Source organism: Stegodyphus dumicola, chromosome 8 (genome assembly GCF_044657685.1).
Source record: "Stegodyphus dumicola isolate Sdum_Otavi_A_Nest chromosome 8, ASM4465768v1".
NCBI lineage: Eukaryota > Metazoa > Arthropoda > Arachnida > Araneae > Eresidae > Stegodyphus > Stegodyphus dumicola.
This window is the reverse complement of record NC_140775.1, coordinates 96793607-96812726: the sequence shown is the minus strand read 5'-3', so window position 1 is coordinate 96812726 and position 19120 is coordinate 96793607. Positions and strand designations below refer to the sequence as shown.

General features: G+C 30.3%; 1 long non-coding RNA gene across 1 annotated transcript in view; it reads right to left on the bottom strand.

The window, feature by feature from the left end:
- Positions 1 to 4210, bottom strand: part of LOC118199818 (uncharacterized) — a 222510-nt gene extending 218300 nt beyond the window's left edge. Inside the window, exon 1 of the long non-coding RNA XR_015042631.1 lies at positions 4042 to 4210. This is a non-coding gene — a long non-coding RNA (uncharacterized LOC118199818). The remainder of the gene's footprint in view (positions 1 to 4041) is intronic.
- Between the last annotated feature and the right edge of the window lie 14910 nt (positions 4211 to 19120).

Below are 19120 nucleotides of genomic sequence, written 5' to 3'. Positions count from 1 at the left end.
TTTAATGGATGTTTTTGAATGCGAAAATGAAATTTATTGTCCACAGTCATGCTCCAATTTTAAGCGGTCAAGAAATTAACTACACGATGTTAAAATATTACAAAATGGTTAAATAAGTATATAAAAGAATTAATAATGCCCTTTACGGTATCAAATTCAAGACCTCTGATAGCTGGATCTGTTACTGATTACCGCATCACTACAAGGACGGATGGAAGAAATACGTCTAATTTCTTATTCCATTACTTAAAAATTAACGTTTTTTTTTTTTTTTTTTTTAAATTTTCAAATATAAAAAATTAAAATATGGAAGCTATTAACTGTCATAAGTATTCATATTTTAATTTGAACAGAATTTTTTTTTTAATTTTATCTTCATTATTTACTTAATTATTCCTTCATTCATTTTTTCGGGCATATCATTTGGAGTTTGATATGAGAATCTACGCGCAATCAAACGACACATTTGGATTCCATTTCCTTCTGTCGCGTTAAGGAATAATATTTTGGTGGACATTCGAAACAGCTCCATAATTTTGAGGTCTGGAATCAGAGTTTGAAGAAAATGCGATTTCAATGCCTTATTGTTACCGAAATCTCCGTAGGACTAAAACTATTCCTCTACATTTTGAAATTTCTTATTTCTCTAAGTTTGATTTCAGAATCTTTGAATGCTTCCCAACTTCTTTTATTTGTTTCAATTAAGTTACTTTATAAAGTCAGTATTTTCAGAAAGTTTTTTAACATGCTGTAACGAAAATGTCTTCTTTTACAGTAGCATAACTCACGTAAGGATTTATGCTACGAAATTACGAGTTCTATCTCCTCATTTATACTTTTAACCAAAACATTAACGACTTCTGTCCCGTACTTTAAGATTATACGTATTCTATATTTCTCACCGAATGCAATATTTTTAGGTAGAAGCTGTTATTTGATGGTACAATGGATGTCTGTTCTTCAGATAATTCAGTCGCATTAAAAAATCTCAGTTTCTGGTATTCTTAAAACTCCATCACTAACGTTAAACGTTTAAATCTATGGATTTTAATGTCGTCATTTTAATTGATAAGTTTCTACTTAAATATCGATAGTCATCTTTTACGTGTTTACACAATCCTCGAATGTTTTTTCCTTTCTCCCCTTGATATCATGTTTGCAAATTTTGCTAGATAAATCAAAGGTTTTAGTCTCGCCGAATGGTTACACGCTGAAATTTGGTTATTTGCCAGGCGACAATAAATTAAAGCTCTTATTACAGTGACAAAACTTTTCGAGATGCAAGATAATAAATGCATGACAGCACAAATTCTCATATATAGCGCAACTTAGTACAATGTAAAGCAATAAAAATTTTTGAGATTCCGCTAAGGATGTTTCTAACATCAAAAATAAAACGCATATATAAATTTTAATTTTGCCCGCCTGGATGGGAGAACAGGAAACTGTTCAAGTAAAAGAAATTCCAGATATCTTCTATCGGATGACTGGAGTTCTATTGCAGAACTTCTGCGTATATACGTTATATATATATATATATATATATATATATATATATATATATATATATATATATATATATATATTAATCAGTTACGTCAGAGCTTAGCCAAGAACACTTTGAGTTCCTGACTATATTGAGAAATTTCAAGAGCATACTGTCCTTTAATAATTACCTCTCAGGACAAGATTGGAAAAAAAAAAAAAAGATAAGATCTCTTTACCTGCTCTCTCATTATTCCAAATACTTATACACCTCCAGGTTTATGTACTGAGTTTTACATCGCTGAAGGAGTTTTCTAATGAATATAGCAAACATGTCTCAGCGACCTTTAATGCCCAGATAAGCCTCCTTATGTTAAAATTGAGATTGTAACAACAAAGATTATATCAGCTCTTAATACAGAGTGGTTTCACACTAAATAAGTGGATTCTGCTCAGTTACTCTAGAGCGGTTTGCAGTAAATGAATGAGATCCCTTTCGTCAAACTGAAGTTACTAGCTTTTTCCCTTTATTCCGCGCTGTAGGGGTAAAATAAAATTCGAATTCACGACATTAAATGATATACAAATTTATCCGTTTAACTGCCAGTTGGAAGCTTTAACTGTATTAACAAAGGTTTTTTTTTTTTTTTTATTAAAAAAAGGGGGGATTCATATATCATATAAGATATTTTTTCTTTTACAATGACCTTCTGAAAATCCTAGCTTATTCGACGTGCTTTTTATATTTAAATCTAAATTTAGTAAAACGAAACGTTGCAATCTGTAAACTTTAAGTAACATTCTAAGACCTTAAAGAAAAAATTACGATTTAAAGTCTCAAAAGTTAAAAAAAGTACTAAAATCGTTCAAAATGTAATTAATGAGGAAAAAATGAGTAATCTGAGCTTCATATTCAGATTTCTGCTTAAAACCTGAAACATCATTAAAATAAGCGTTAATAGTAGGCATATTAGATTAAGAATTAACTCCAGGAATTTAAAGATCAAACAAAAATCCCGCAGTTTCTATTTACTTTCTTTCTTTCTTTTTTTTTTTTTTTTTTTTTTCTTTTTTCTTTTTGTGAGCTTATACACATTGCACTAAAATCGAGTACATTAGAACTTCGGAGATTCAAAAAGATCTAGTTATTTAGATTTAGTTTATGATGGCAAATCTTTCAGAATAAAAGGTAAACATATGTATAAACGTGGGAATAAACAACGGATCTGCGGATCTATCAATTGCAATAAGAGTATTCTCAAAAGATGAGAAAGACATTGACAAGAAAACTCATGCATTCAAAAAAAATGAGGAAAAAATTGAAGTACAGAAGCATAAAATGAATTGTTTTAGAAGATGTCGAAAAAAAAATTAATAGCTATTCTGTCGCTATATAAAGAAGCCTTTGTCCATGTTTTCGATAAAGGTTTAAACTTGGTTATTTATGTGCCGACTTTTGAATTAACAAAATCCTCAACTTGTAGAAATTGCCATAAGGCTTTAGTATTTCATCCATTGCTAAAAAATATAGAGGAATTATTATTCCAGAAAAATATTCTGAAGTTTTTTTAATAATTGATGGTGTTCAAAAACAGAAAATTATCGCATTCGCAGTCGAAAGAGCTATGAATAGTTTAAAATAAAAAGAAGTGTGCTTTGGTAATATCTTTCATGTCTTCTGCAGTTAGATCATCTTTACGATATTTATGCAGTTTCTGAAAGTTCTGATAATGTAACAAACATTTACACGCGTTACGCCCATACAGAAGGGAAGAAATATACGAGAGATTTTTTTTGTTCCCTTTATTATGTAAGTATTTATTATTAATTTCAATCATGGTCAATAAAATGGATTTTGAAATGGCTTTTATTAGAGCTATTAAAAAAGTTTTCGCTTTTGTTGAAGTGAAAGGTTTCTAACTTCAATTGTAATCAATGCTTGGGGAAGAGTGCGCAACACTTAAGCTCAGTAAAACATTACAGAAGGGATCCAGAAATTAAATCTCATATTCGAATGTGTTTTGCACGGACTCACATTCCCTTAGAAGCAGTGGACGAGTTTCAAATTTGATCGGAATAAAGAAACAAAATCATGAATTTAATATATATATATATATATAAATTCAATATCATATATATATATATATATATATATATATATATATACATAATTTTAATTAATAATTATAATTCATTTATTAATAACATATATCATCTTAATTTGAAATTCCTCATCTCATATATATAGAATTTTATTATATTACTTATATTTAAATATATATATATATATATATATAAGGTTAAGATTTTTCAATAAGTAAAAGTTTTTTTTATTTTAAATGGAAAAAAATGTTGGATAATTTATTATTTTCGTTAAAATAACGTAAATTTTTATGTATTTTTACAACTATAAAAAAAAAAAATCTCTTTACAAATATATTACACCAGGCTTCAACATTTGCTAGATCCAATTTTTCAATTTTTGAAAATATGACAAATAAGTAAAAATTGCTTTTAAAGGCATAAATATTACTCTAAATCAAAATAATTTCTTACCATTAGTGATTGAGATGAGTCATTTTTTATTACATGAGTAAAGCACTGAAGATAAATTCCTCCATTTAGGTGATATTCTGTTAAATGTAAACTACCCCATGCAAAGCATATTGCTGTTTTCGATCTCCTTTTCATTAACAAATTTTTAAGGATCCAATACATCATTTATATTCATCTGAAAAGTATAAAAATTTAAAAAAATTAATATGGCATAATTTTTTATTATGCATAATTAGATATATTGTTAAGTTCAAATTAAAAAAATTCATGCAATTATATTAAATATATATCTTTATTAATATAAGCATTAATCTTGCTATCTTTATACATAGATATCAATAGTATACTATAGTATAGTCTGTAACGCCATCCATTGCCCGCCGTAAGAGGGTGCTGTTTAATCTTGCTAGTTTTTCTGTATCATAGTATATGTATAGTGAGTAGGAATAAATGTCTTGTCTCGAATGGCGGCTTCGATTTTTTAATGAGTCCAATTTCCGCCCCCCTTCACAAAAGAGGTAACTTTTTTTTTTTTTTTTTTTTTTTTTTTGTGTGTGTGTGTGTGTGTCAGGAAAAGGGATTATGTGATAATGTGGTGGTAATAATGTGTATCATCAAATTTTGTGTGAAAAAATAGAGTGGTGATATGGGAATATGTGTTGCGCGGAAATCGAAAGTAAAGATGATGGTTCCATAGTCTTCTACATAACAAAATAGTATAGTCTTCTACATAAAATTTCAAGTGACCTAACAAATACAATTGCTTCCGAATGCATTACTTTGTAAAAATGTTTCCTGTTGTGTTTTTTCAGAAGCATAATCTTCTTTCCCCCCCAAAGAAAAATTGTAAATAAGCAGTCAGACGTCCGGCTAAATATTTTTAAATCTAAAATAACCGTTTTTTCTCTAAAATGATTTTAAATTTTCTTTTATTTATATCTTTAATTAAAAACATGTATCTACATGTTTATATAATCAATTTAACAATCAGTATAGAAACAATAACAACAGTTGTAAACAATATAGTAACTGGAATAATAAATACGCAGTAATTATAATGCAGTGAAGTCTAACATAACTATTAGCCCCCGTAAAGAACACGCTCAGAAAGAGACAAGGATTTTTCAGAACTTAAAGTTCGGTATTGAACGTTATTTTTGAAGCCACCACGGAAGTAGAAAAAAAAATACTGTATTAGAGAAATTTCTCTGTATTTTAATTTCTTTTGTTAATTTTTTTCTTTATAAATATTTATAGTTTAGTCTATGAACAGAAGAATAGAATAAATGAAAATTCTAAGAAATAAAAATTCCAAATGCTAAACGAAATTAAATATAAATTTTAAAAATATTCTCTAGAAAAACTTTCGTGGTCGTCAGCAGCGAGCTAGTGGTAAGTAGTTTACATTAATATTGATTTGAAAAAGCTTATCATTTTAATAATACTGATTATACACACACTGACCAATGAATTAGAAACGTTTGAGATTTTCATTTAAATGCGTGCTAGGGATGAAGTATGCATTTTTATATGACGTGGGTTACACGTGGTTAGAATACTAGTAGAAGTAAGGTGTAAGAGTGCTTTTATCAATGAGTGAAGTGAAATGGGAAAAACGACAGATCTTTCACCATTTGAAAAAGGGCTTATTGTTGATGCCCGTTCAGCAGGGGCCTCGATTTTCAACACAACAAATCTCACTGGGTTCTCAAAAGCAGACATATCAAAGGTTTTCAAAAGTTGGAATCAGAACCCATAGTCCTTCTCGAGAAGACGTAACAGCGGCTCGAGCACAGTTTTCCAAGAGAGTGATCGGCGTCGTCTCCAACAAATTGTACGGCAGAACAGTAACTCTACTGTGCTTCAACTGACTCAGATCGTCAACCAAGACTCTTCCCAACAGATTTCAGCTCGAACCATGCTTAGAGAATTGCAGAGGAAAGGAATGCATAGGCAAGTGCCTGTGAGAAAAACCACTCATTTCTGCCCGACATGCAAGAATTCGTTTGGATTGGTATCGGGAGTGAAGACACTGGACATCTGAGGATTGGAAACGGGTAATGTGGTCGGATGAATCACATTACACCTTATTTTGCATTGATGGAAGACGTTGAATTTACCGATAACCCCATGAAGCCAATAAGTCATCTTGCCTTACTCGCACTGCGCAAGTGTCTGGTGGGAGTATCATCATATGGGGCATGTTCTGCTGGCAAGGAAGTGGTACCCTGGTGTTCCTCGAGGGTAAACAAACAGCCATGAGATACCTAGATTATACTGGCAGATCAAGTGCCCCCTACAATGTTGTATTTTTACCCTGATGGCGATGGATACTTCATGGACGATAATGTAACGATGTATAATACATCGTGCCAGAAGTGCTCCAAATTTGGTCGTTGAACATCAGTCTGACTTCCAACACCTTCCCTGTCCACCACACAGCCCTGATCTTAACCCCATAGAAAAGTGTGGAATATGGTGAAAAGACGCATCCGACAGCACTCTCCTCTTCCATCTAATTTATAAGATCTAAAAAGCTGCATAGCCTATGCGTGGTATTCTCTGGATGAAAATGCACTCCAGAAGCATGTAGATTCGATGCCCAAAAGAATCAGAGCAGTTATCCGTACAAATGGTCGTCCAATAAAATATTGATCTTGGGTTTCTAATTCAATGGCCAGTGTGTGTTTGTAGTACCACTGTCAGCTGAATGTTAATAACCATAATCTTATCTCTATTTTCATTATATTATTTATCAGTTATCTCTCCTTTATTTTTAAAACCTTCTTCCCTCACTTCCTCCTTCTTTGTTACGTTTCCTCTTGCCCAACTTCTTAGAAAGTTACCAAAGATTTATTATCCTTAATTTATTAGTTTTTATTTTATTTTTATATGCTTTTTTCTTTGCTTATTTTTTTGCTTATGTGTGTGTGTGTGTGATTATGGCAAAGCCTCGGGGGCTATCTGCCTAAGAGGAGGGATGCCTTCGTGGAGGACTTTCTAAGGGAAACTGGCTCGTATACACGTTACACATGGGGAAAACCACGAAAACGCCCATGCAGCCAGCCCGTTCGCGGGATTCGAACCTCGGACCGAACTACCAGTGTTCAGCGACTTTACCGCTCGGCCGCTGGTGGGCATTTTTTTGCTTATATATAAAGTAAAATTCCTTTTTATTCTATCTCCTTTTGATTCTTTAACAATATCTTTTCTGCTAAACTAGTGACATTAACTAAATATAAATATGATGCGAATGTTATTATGAGAAGCATAATGGATCATTACGCTAAAAGAATTCAAATGAAGAAAACGTTGAACGACTTAGATTCAAATTGAAAAGTACCAAGACATATATCAAAACGGAAATAAAATATCAATTCTGTTATTAAGAAATACATCCATAAGCGAATAAAGTAAACAGCAAGTTAGGATAATAAGGATCTCAAAAATTATTTCGCTGTTCTTACATTCTGGTAATAAATCGTAACGGCATTTCAGGTATCACGGAATAAATGAGAAGTGAATGCATTTATAAAAACCATTAAGAATATCATAGCAAAATTAATGTTACTAAACATCAGTATTTTATTAATAGCCTAATGTTAATATAGTCTTCTATATCGGAGTTCTCTAAAAAAAATTTTCATTTGTTTATATTGCTAATTTTAGACTAAAATCTCAGACTTAAACTCATTTAATCCAAATGCAAGAGAATGATTTTCCTTATAATTTAAAATGCCATTCAGAAACCTCTTACCGTCTTTATAAACATAGTTTAGTATTAAAAATTATGTCACAGTAGTTTTTCATATATATCTTGCTCTTTATTTTAAAATAAAATAAACCTACTTGCTTTAGCTCAAGATAAAATAAGTAGCCTATTTTATAACTCTTTTGTGGTACATGTTCAACACACCAAGCATCAAGCTTATATGTGTTAGGAGGTTCTTATGAGTAATTTCTGGTATCCTTTGTAAAACACTTTTAGAAATTCGGTATAATATTAATGTGACTCCTTCTTACACTCGTGTTAATAATACAGTATCTTTAAAAATATTAAAAGAAGATATTCTTATAATTACGTGAAAATCAGAATCTTTGAACACTTGTTAGGAAATGCATCAAAGTTACCTTGCGTTAAAATTCAAGTTTCGACACTAATTTCGACAGCAATTACGACCTGCGTATGCAACGGGCACAGTAGAAGAGTTAAAAATTGGATTTAATTCGCAGACGAGGGCAGACAGGAAAGGTTTTGTTTTGTTTTTTGTTGCTAAATAAAATCTTCTCTTTCCTTGATAAAAACTAACAAAATTTCACTGTCGTAATTTTAAATAATAGTGACGTATAAGGAAGTTGAAGAGCTTTTCTTCATGAAGGTTACTCGACGAAGTTTTAAATCTTCGTTGAATGCAAATGAATACTCAGTAACAACGTGGGCGGCTCGTTAAGTCTAAGAACACAAATCGCCATTAAACTAATGTTTGAGAGATTTGTTTCCTCTGCCTTAGGGTTCTGTCTGCTTTTAAGACATTCGCTTTATTGTGAAAAACATTGCAAGGAATTATTTCATGCCCTGTACATACTCTCGTCTCCAGTTTGTACCACATCCAACTGCCATTTGGAAGACCCATTGTTCGAAACCTGACGAAGGCATAGCTTATTTTTCCCTCTCCTGTTCCAAAACTTTTTAAAGTACCCGTACTGGTACCCCAGAATGTGGTGGACGGTTAATTCGTCACGATATGATTTAATCAATTAGTCTTCGTCCTTTTCCCAGTCATCTCTTAAGTAGGTATGAATCTAAGAAAATTCAGATGTGTAACTCGTAGTACATCAGGCTAGCAAGTGGAAGATCCATGGTTCAAATTACCGGTGAGGGTATAATTGATTTTTCTCGCTCCGAAAAACTTGGCCTATACAACCTAATATTCTCCCCAACTTTTCCTTCAAACTTGTTGTTATTTATATTAATCTTTTCGGTTCCAAGAGCACATATTCATTCAGAAAAATTCTTTCTCTTGGCCTGGACATTGAGGTAAGTTGTAAAAAATTTTATTTCTGTGGCCTATGAAATTTTATACGCTTTAAAGAACGTACTCACCGAAGTAATTATGAATGAAGGCAAATAATCGCTTCTTGAGAACTACAGTCAATTATAATGAACATAAAAATGCAGATTTATGGTAAAAAGGGAGCATTTTAAGGAATAAAGCCTCTTATGTCATGTACAGGTACTAAATAAGAAAAGAATGCTCGTTCAATTATGTTTGTTACTTTTGTTTCTGATGCAGCAAGTCAGATCTGTTCTGCCTCGTTGAGTTATGGAGAAGTTAAAGAAATCAATATAAATTACTCGTATAATTACTTTCTCAATAGATTTTGTTCTTTTTCGATTTCTCAATAGATTTTGTTCTTTTTCGAACATATGAATTGCCTATGGAAGCTAACTGAAATCTGATACAATTAAAAATATTTAAAACGAATTAGGCAAAGATGGCGAACAATTTTTATCTTCTGGCGAAATGGTAAATTAAAAAACATAATTTACCCTCACTTATTTCCAAAAGCAATCTCTTAAGTATAATCTAACCTTAATACCGCATAGATCTTACTATTGTTTCCTTCAGACGCATCGAAATTCTGGACCTAATTGTTGTTTAGGTTCACAAGAGGTTTGGGCCTCGAACTCCATATTTTAGAGAGAGTTAAAATTACCTTTCACTTCCACATAATCTAGTTTTCTTTTTATAAAATAAGGAAAAGTAGGCTTTAGGGGCCTATAAACGAACACAATTCCTAGGTCCTAGACACGCTTAATCGAGTCCTGATGGAACATATAAAAACCAGTGTCAAATTATCACCGATTTAGCGATGGACTTTAACATTTTGTAAAAATAATATCATCTAAAGAAATATACAGTAAACTGAAAATGTTTTGAAGAGATTATGCAAAGGATATTTTTAACATAAAAAATGTGAAATTTTTTATCGCGTTCGTCAATAAACTTCGTACTGTATAGAAAAAAATGCTTGAAGGTGACAATTATTAGCCCAAAAGGGACGTTAGTACATAATGGGATATTAGTCTCGAAATGGCATTTTGCGTCGAAACACTCAAAAAACACACATCACTTATCAAATTGTTGCCGCCGAATATTATCGTACTGTATTACATTTAAAGAAATTAAATAATGAAAAATATGTATGAATACATGCGATGTTTCTTTCATTGTGAAAAAACAACGGTACCTTGAGCCATCAAATTCTGAATAATGTAATCCTCCACCCCAACATCTGCACCATCTGGAAGCCCTAATTTTGAATTTCGAATTTGCTTTGTTATCTATTTCTTACTTTGTAAAACTTTAATTTTTAATTAACAAACTCAACGATTTCAAAACGAGCAGTGGCAACACTATACGACAAAAAAGCATTTTGATCTCCAGCGTGCCAGACTTTCTATCGGAAATTCTAAAGATATACTGTTTTAAAATATTTTGTTATTTTCCTGTTAAATGGAATTTTATGTGGCATAAATGCCCAGAGTGTGATATTTAACAAGGCAAACACACACAAAAAAAAGATAATAATAAAAAAATCAACAAAAAAAAGCTTTGTAAAGCCATCTTAGTAAGGAAACTGAATATTCATATGATAAACTGAGAAAAGACTGAGGAAAACAGAAAAATGTTATGTCCACAATTAACGCTGTATCGGGAATTCTAAACGAATGCTGCTGTACTGCTGTTAAGTTTTTTATAATTTTGCTGTTGAATTGTATATGCAGTAAATGCGAAGAAAATTATGGTTAATAAAATCTAAAAAGAGAAGAAAAAGGGGGCCCTTAGTGGGAGTGAAACAGACAGATAGACTAAGAGCTCAACGTCAGCATAAAAAAAACTTTAATAAACCCTTTTGGGTGACTGTTAAAATCTGAAATCTTTCGATTATTTATTTATTTATTTATTTATCACTTATTATAACTAAAATTAAGATGTTAAAAATCTGTAAAATTTTGATTAAATTAGATAATTAAAAGATTTCGCTGTGAGGTTAATTATAACAGCTAATTGAAATTTAGAATTAAATAAGATACGCTTTTAAACGTATACATTTTATAAAATTCTGAAAGCTTTCAAACTCCTAAAATATTTTCTAAATTTCAGATGTCTATCTATAAATATTAAGCTAGTTCTTTTTCTTTCTATAGATATAGATATTTCTTGCACGTTCTTTCGCTTTGACTTGTTGTGCTCGGACTAAATAGCCTCAGAGCTCAGTGCAGTGTACTGCTTCATGATGTACAATCTGGAAAAAAAAAAAAAAAAAAAAAAAAAAAGGGGGGGGGGAGGCAGTTCTTTATCTCCAGATCTTCTGTGGCCATTCACGAAATTTAAGTTGTACCGCTATTCATGTCTCGGAAGCGCGACTTAATTTATATATTAGAGTTATATATAGCAATTATTCAAGCATAGGTATTCTGGTGCAAAGGCGGACCTTTTACTGAAATGAACAACAGTTTTGTTTCCATTTTTCGATTGTACGATTCAAATTATGCCAAAGTGACAAGTTTTGTAAAAAAAACCGCAAGAGCAATATTTAAAAAATTAACTTTCAAAATTTTAGCTCTTTCATGTTAATTGAATTTGGTACATATTTATCAATATCCCATTTTTTATGTAACTTACTTGATTACATCTTTCAAAATTCGAAATTTAGGTTCAATCCAAATAAAATTTGCAGTTATGTACGGATTTATTTTTTTAAATTTATAATCTTTAGTAATTTTTCTAAATTTTCTGAAAAAAATTTTAATTATAACTTATAAAATTTTTATTATCACCTTAAAGTAGCTATATTTCTAGGCACACCTGCAAAAAATTATTTTATTCGAAATTTCCAAAGATATACGTGAATTTCTGTACTGGCTCGTTTTAAAATTTTGGCATATTTGTTGTAAGTGATAATAATGCTAAATCGCAAATATAGTAGTTTAGTATGTAGTATGTAGTTTATGCATTTTGTTAAAATTATTTGAAAGAATGAACGATGCACTTTTTTTTCTGTTCGTGCACATTGAAAGGTAAAGGAAAATAGTTTATCATACTTTAAAAATTTCGCCAAGTGAATTATTCTTGACACAAAATAAAAAAAGTCCAAATTTCTCACCAAGTTTTACAAAAATTAAAATTTAGGCATAATTTGAGTCATAGAATTAAAATACAGAAAAAAATTGATATATCACTTCAGAAAAGTCAGATTTTGTGTCAAAATACTTATGTTAGAACCAAGGCTATCTATAAATATAATACATCATAAGTCCACTTTTGAGACGTGAAAAACCTGCGTCCCACCCCACCTCCTTTTTTTTTTTTTTTTTTTTTTTTTTCAGAATTACAGAAATATATTTTATAAATATTTTAATAAAAATATATAAAATAATAATAATTAGCAGGAATATGTTATTACTGCTCCATATGATCGTAGAGAGATCAGGTAATGTTTACTTTTTAAGGAATCACGTATTTTAATTTTATATTTCAGGAAACTCGCGAGGTCCAGCAGAATGTCGGGAAATACTTTTCGGATTTTTTTTATCCTTTCATTTCGTTTTTAAGAAATGGACAATAAAACTGAATTGTCTAACGAATTTTAATTGATTTCCCTTTGGGAAACATCACAGAATAGAAAACAGTATAAGAGAGCTTAGTTTTTACAGAAAATATTTTTACAAAGAAGAGTTACTTGGTAACAAATTATTCAATGAAATATTACTTTAGAAAGATCTGTAACGGCTGTAAAAATTGGGAACTGAATGAAACGGGCAGATGTTATTCTATTTTCAGAACAACCATGTTTCTTTCAAATTAGTAAGAATAGTGAGTGTACTCTGCTTATGAGGAAAAGTAAAACAACATTTGTGGATTTCAATAATAAACACAAAGAAATCTCTCATGGTGATCCCCTTTGAAAGACTATCTTCTGTAAATGTGGACAACATTTCTAAGCGCCAAATAAACATGACAATTTTCGGAAAAGGCTGGTCACTTAAATACACAAAAATCCTTGTATTTCGTAAGACGAACTCTCTCTGAACTTTCCAGAAAGAATAATGATTTAACAAGAAGCGATGAAAAGAAAGAATGATGAATTATTCTACCTCTACCTGTATAATCTTTCAGCTCAAGGCGATGCGAGTTGAATTCTAAGTCTTACTGACAATCTGTTTCCATTTAAACTGTTGCTTTCGTAGGTATTCAAAATATTAATTATCATGTAGTTAATATTAACGGCGAACGGAAGTTGCATATATATAAAAATAACAATCAGAAGATAATTTAGCAGCAATCATCATCTCTAGTGTCCAACGGTTGTATATTATTGATTTATTTACTTTATCTTTTGTCCTACAGCAATTATTATTATTATTTTTTGTTTCTCAGAAAGAAAAATAATGACTGAAGATTAATTTACACACAGCTGAGCTATTAAATTTATGAAGGATTATAATACACATGTACAATCGTTTTTTTTTTTTTTTTTTTTTTTTGTCTGCATAGCAATAATCACTATGATTAAGGGAATGTCGTAGGCTAAAACTGAGAATTTCCCCGCTAAACATGAAAGAATTACCCTGAAGTTTGCAGTAAAAAAAGTCATAGAATGGAATTAAAATATAGTTAATAATACAACCATAATGTGTTCCATAAGTTGTAATTTGTGAAGCAAATCCTACCAAGCTGACAAATGATAATTAGTAGAATTTTTACTTACATACTCAATTTGCTTTTGTTAAAACACTTTCTGCTCTAACAGAAAAGTTCAAACGAAATTTTTATTCCATTTTACGTTGTTAATTTCTTAATGGATTCAAAGACTATACGATAATAATACTTTCATTAAATTTTGTAAACCTCTAACAGAAATTTTTCAATGGAATTCGAAAAATACAACAAAAATCGCTCTTTAAAATATCAAATCGTCAGGGGGGAGGAACATTGAAATCTCTCTTCTACAAATATATATATATATATATATATATATATATATGTCACTGGAGGTAACAAAATTTATTTCGTTTATCATTTTTAATGGATAATAATGCTTTTTTCATGCATCTTGTAATGCTTTTGGATCTTCCATCTTTCATTTTCCATGAATTTTTTTTCTAAACTTGTGGCTATCCAGATAAAATTTTCAGCTTGCATTTACAATAAGTTCTGATATGAAGGAATTTGATAAATGAACTAAGCATTAATTTTATTATTGTACTATGCTGTCTAGACATGATTATACTATTTTTATAGTTGCATATAAAACTTTACGAATAAAACTCAGTTTATTAGAAATCGTACGATGATGTTTCGTACTCTTAAGTTCTTTATACCAGACATCAAGATGTCTTTTATTTAAACGGCCAAGACGTCTTGTCAGAGAAGACTTTTTCAAACTGAATTTCCTTTGCTTTAATTTCTTACGTTTTATTCGTCAACATGTCGTGAAAAGGTAGTAAAAATACCTGTAAAAATAAGTAAATTTTACTGTTCAAGCTATTCAAACACATACAAAGATTTACCATTCCCGCCTTAAAAGTTTTATTGGATGAAGATAAAAAAAAAAATTAATGAATCATAGATGTACACCTGTTAGGTTTGCAAATGCTTTCAGGAGAAATCGTGAAAAGTTTACAGAATCATAAAGACGTATATTGTGCTGTTATGCAATCATGTAAAGGTATTTGGATTTAATGAAAGAAAATTTAAATAAACATAGCCGTAAAAAGCCTAAAAAAGGCCCACCAAACATGAATTTAATTAAAAAGAGAAAAGATAAGAAAAGGCAAGCAAAGCATTTATGTAATATGGTTTCGCGAAACTTGCTTTATGTTTGGAAAATGCTGAATTCTTTCTAAGCGTAATAAATATGTAGAACACTAATACAATTAAATTTCACTTGCATGAACCATATACTGTCTACATTTTCAAAAGATTTATCAGATATAAAAAGATACACTAATTCGTATACGTACAAGGTCAACGTAACAGGAAAGATGGTCACAATCTTAAGGGATGTTAAAACATATCAAAAGTAAAAATCTTTGAAATACGCAGCGTGTTGGAATGTGAAATGTGAACACAGAAATACGTTAGGTACGAAGAATGTAAAAAATGAAAATTTGCTTTTAATCACGGATATTTACGAAAAATAATGTTTCATATTTACAAGAACTGTTGAAAAGAAGGATCACCAAGAACATATATGCATCAATCATACCCAAGACCAAGTGATTCGCGGAAACTTTGAATGCGCTTTCTTACAGCGAATTACTTAGCTTCAAATATATACTTCAAATTTACAAATTCGAGCAAAATGCAAATTTGGTAAAAATTTATATTTTTAATTGTGATTAAAATTATCCAAACAGGAATTTAAATTATTCGAACACTGCATTTAATAGTATTCACAAACTATTTAAATAAAATTCTTTTTATGAAAATGACAGTGCATTTTCATTCTCAATTTGTAGAAATAAATTCAGGGACCTTGTATGTATAATTGTGGCCACATTCAGAATGCATTTATATACAGAGAGAGACAGAGAGAAAGAGAATGCAAATCTGCTTTAATTTTTATAATAAGAATTTTACTTAAATATTTTGTAAATGCTATTAAAAGTTTGTTTGAATAATTTCAATCACAATTAAAAATCTAAACTTTTATCAAATTTACATTTTACTTAGCATCCTGTAAATTTGTAGTATATATTATATATCAATACCTCTCTACGTATACACAAGCGTACTATATTCGTAAACGTTTAAATCAGAATTCATAAGCAATAAAAATTTAAAGAAAACAATTTTATTACTCCTAAGCTGCCTATATATTCCTTCTGAGACTTAAATGTATCCGGATCTCAGGTCCCCTATTTCTCAGACTTTAAGTAAAACCATAAATATTAAAGCCATAAATATTGGAACCATAAATATTAGAGCTCAAATATTTAAATATTATTCTTTAACTAATTGTCATTAATTTAAATTTAATTGTTGATTTTTTATTTTTTATTTATCTTCTCATATTTTAATGGCATTATTCATTATTTATTATTTTAATTACTGTATTTTTGTTTTCTAATTAAAATTATTTGTTCATAGTTTGTGCTAGAATAAGAATACAAATCCTAATATATACATGGAGAATATGTTTTTTTCTTCTTTCCGTTCATTCTTTTCTCTAAACTAAATAATAACGAAGAAATTTTCACCGTAAGAATATATTCCTTATTTTTTAATCTGCTGCATTTTGATTTGCGAATCTGAGACGCTGCACGTCATAAAAACTCAAAATTTCACAATTCACAATTACCCCCAAAAAAATGTAAACAAAAGTTAAAAACAAACTTGAGACAAACTTTAATTGAAGCAAATTATCATTTAGATTTTGAAGAGTCAAAAATTATACTCGGAGTTTCTACCGAGTAAGATGTCAACATCCTTATTACTCGCTTTGCTCAAACTTCACTTATACACTAAAATATTATTTCTAGATTCTTTTAATTAAATTTTAAATATAAATTAGGAATAAGAGAGAAATAATATAAGTGAAATTTCTATTTTTCTCAAATTTTTCTTTACTCAGTACATTTGAGAATGTGCAAAATTAAATAAGGGTGCGTCGAGAGCATTTCTGGATATTAAAATTTTGGTGCTGTATTATAATTTTTAAATATTGTGAACATTTTGAATGATGTACTGTATCTTTTTTATATCGTGAGTGAACTACAGTATTAAAAAAAAAAAAACACTCATACGCAGTCAAAACACTTCGATGATTATATAATATTATAATGCCTAACTCCACGGCCTGATTGCCGCCTAGGCTGACAAGACGAGTCGCAAGCATATTTTAATGAGCCACAAAATCATTGCATGTCTTAATCTTAATTTTCTTCATTAGTTCACAGGGAAAAGGTGTGTTAGCGACTTCTCAAAAAATGCTTTGCTCATGACTTCAAATTACCTTATTTGGATTTTGCAATAGAAAAGAATTCACTTTATCTTAATACGCTTCTTGAGAAGTGAAGGTGTACACATGTGGTGTGAAGTTTTTATTACGTAAAAATAGTGGTTGCCTTTTTCATAATTATATGTAAAACTCTGCTTGTTGCATGGATACGATTTTTTTAAATTGTTAGTATAAAATGTATGACCTTTTATTTCCTCAAGAGAAATTGCATATTGTGTTCATGTTGTAATAATTTATTATTTAAAAATAATTATATTTATTATCCTTTGATGCTGGAGTGGCAACGCCATATTTGTATGATGTAACCGTTGCTCAGCAACGAAAAAAGTTGTTTTAAGATTAGAATTCTGAAGTTTTATCAGCTAGTAAATGTATGAAAATTTTGCCACTAAAGAATTTTATTCAAATTATCTATCTCCGTAAAATAAAAATAAAATTTATGTTTTACTAAGAAGATTATCTGTTATTTTGTCAATTACTGCAAAATACATTATAATGTTCATATGCATTAATATCGAACATATTGCTAGGCTAAATGTAAGGGAGATTAGTTCTTCTAGTAGTTTTTATTGTTAGGGCAGTCTAGTTAAGTTTCATAATTGCGGGTATAACACGGTTGTCTGGTGTTAGTTTGTAGAGGTTAATAGGCTTTTCAGAATTAAAAAAAGGTGAAAAAAAAAATCTGAAAGGTTTCAGATTTTAAATTGCGGTTATAACACGGTTGTCTAGTGTTAGTTTATCTAGTGTTATTGCGGCTATAACACGGTTTTCGGAGTAAAAAAGGTTAACAAAAAATGCATAAAAAAAACTGAAAGGTTTCAAATTTTAAATTACGTCCAAATGGGCGCTTTTTTTACATTTCGTGTTTTATCTTTATTTATTAATGTTCTTCGCCCTTAAGCCATGAAATTCAGTTCAAGAGAAATATCGCAAAATAATTTTAAAATGAGCGTAACTTTAGAATTTCCGATACACAGTCTCGCCCGCTGGAGATAAAAATGTTTTTTTCTGTAGAATGCTGCCATAGCTCGCTTTGAAATCCTTGAGTTTGTTAATCACAAATTCGTTAAAGTTTTACAAAATATGAAACTGATAATAAAACAAACTCGAAATTTCAAATTTGGGCTTCCAGATGTCCATATTTGCAGGAGGATTACATTATTCAAAATTTGATGGCTCTATGTACCGTTGTTTTATCACAGTGCGAGAAACATACATACATTTATGAAGATTCTTCATTATTTAATTTCTTTAAATATAACACAGGGCGATAATGCTTGGTGGCTACAAACTGAAAAGTGAAACAGCGCTTGTAGTGAATCAACGCAAAATGCCAAATCGATTCTAAGTCCTTCTGGGTAAATTACCCTTTGTACTTTAAAAAAAAAAAAAAAGAAAAAGAAAAAAAAAAGAAAAGAAAATCGTTCGTGCCTTCCTCGGGATTCAAAACTTAGATCTTCCCTGTGTTAACATACGTTAACCATTTATGCAAGAAGAGTCCTTTCCTCAGGTTTCGAAGCTTCGATCTTTCTATGCTAACTAGATACGTTAACCATTTGTACAGTAACAGTGCTTTCTTCAGGATTCGAAGCTTGGATCTTCGTGTGCTAATTCGATACGTTAACCATTTATACAACAAGAGTGCTTTACAAAAAAATTCGAAGCTTGTATCTTTCTGCGCTAATTATATACGTTAACGAGCGTTAATATATACGTTAAATTTGTTATATACAATAACAGTGCTTTGCATAAGATTTGAAGCTTGGATCTTTCTGCGCTAACTAGTTACGTTAACCATTTTTGCAACAATAGCGTGAAAACAATGCAATTCCTTGCATTGATTCTCACTTAAAGCACCACTTGGCGGATGCAAGAGACTAAATTCAGGTGATGAACAGACCAAAATTAAGTGGTTACGAGTTATCATCTACTACAATTTTCAGTTCGAGCACAACTTTGTAGATTGTAACATTCTTTAATGAAGGCGACGTAAGAAATCAATTATGCTCTCTCTATGATTCGAACCACTGATTTCTCATTGCTGACC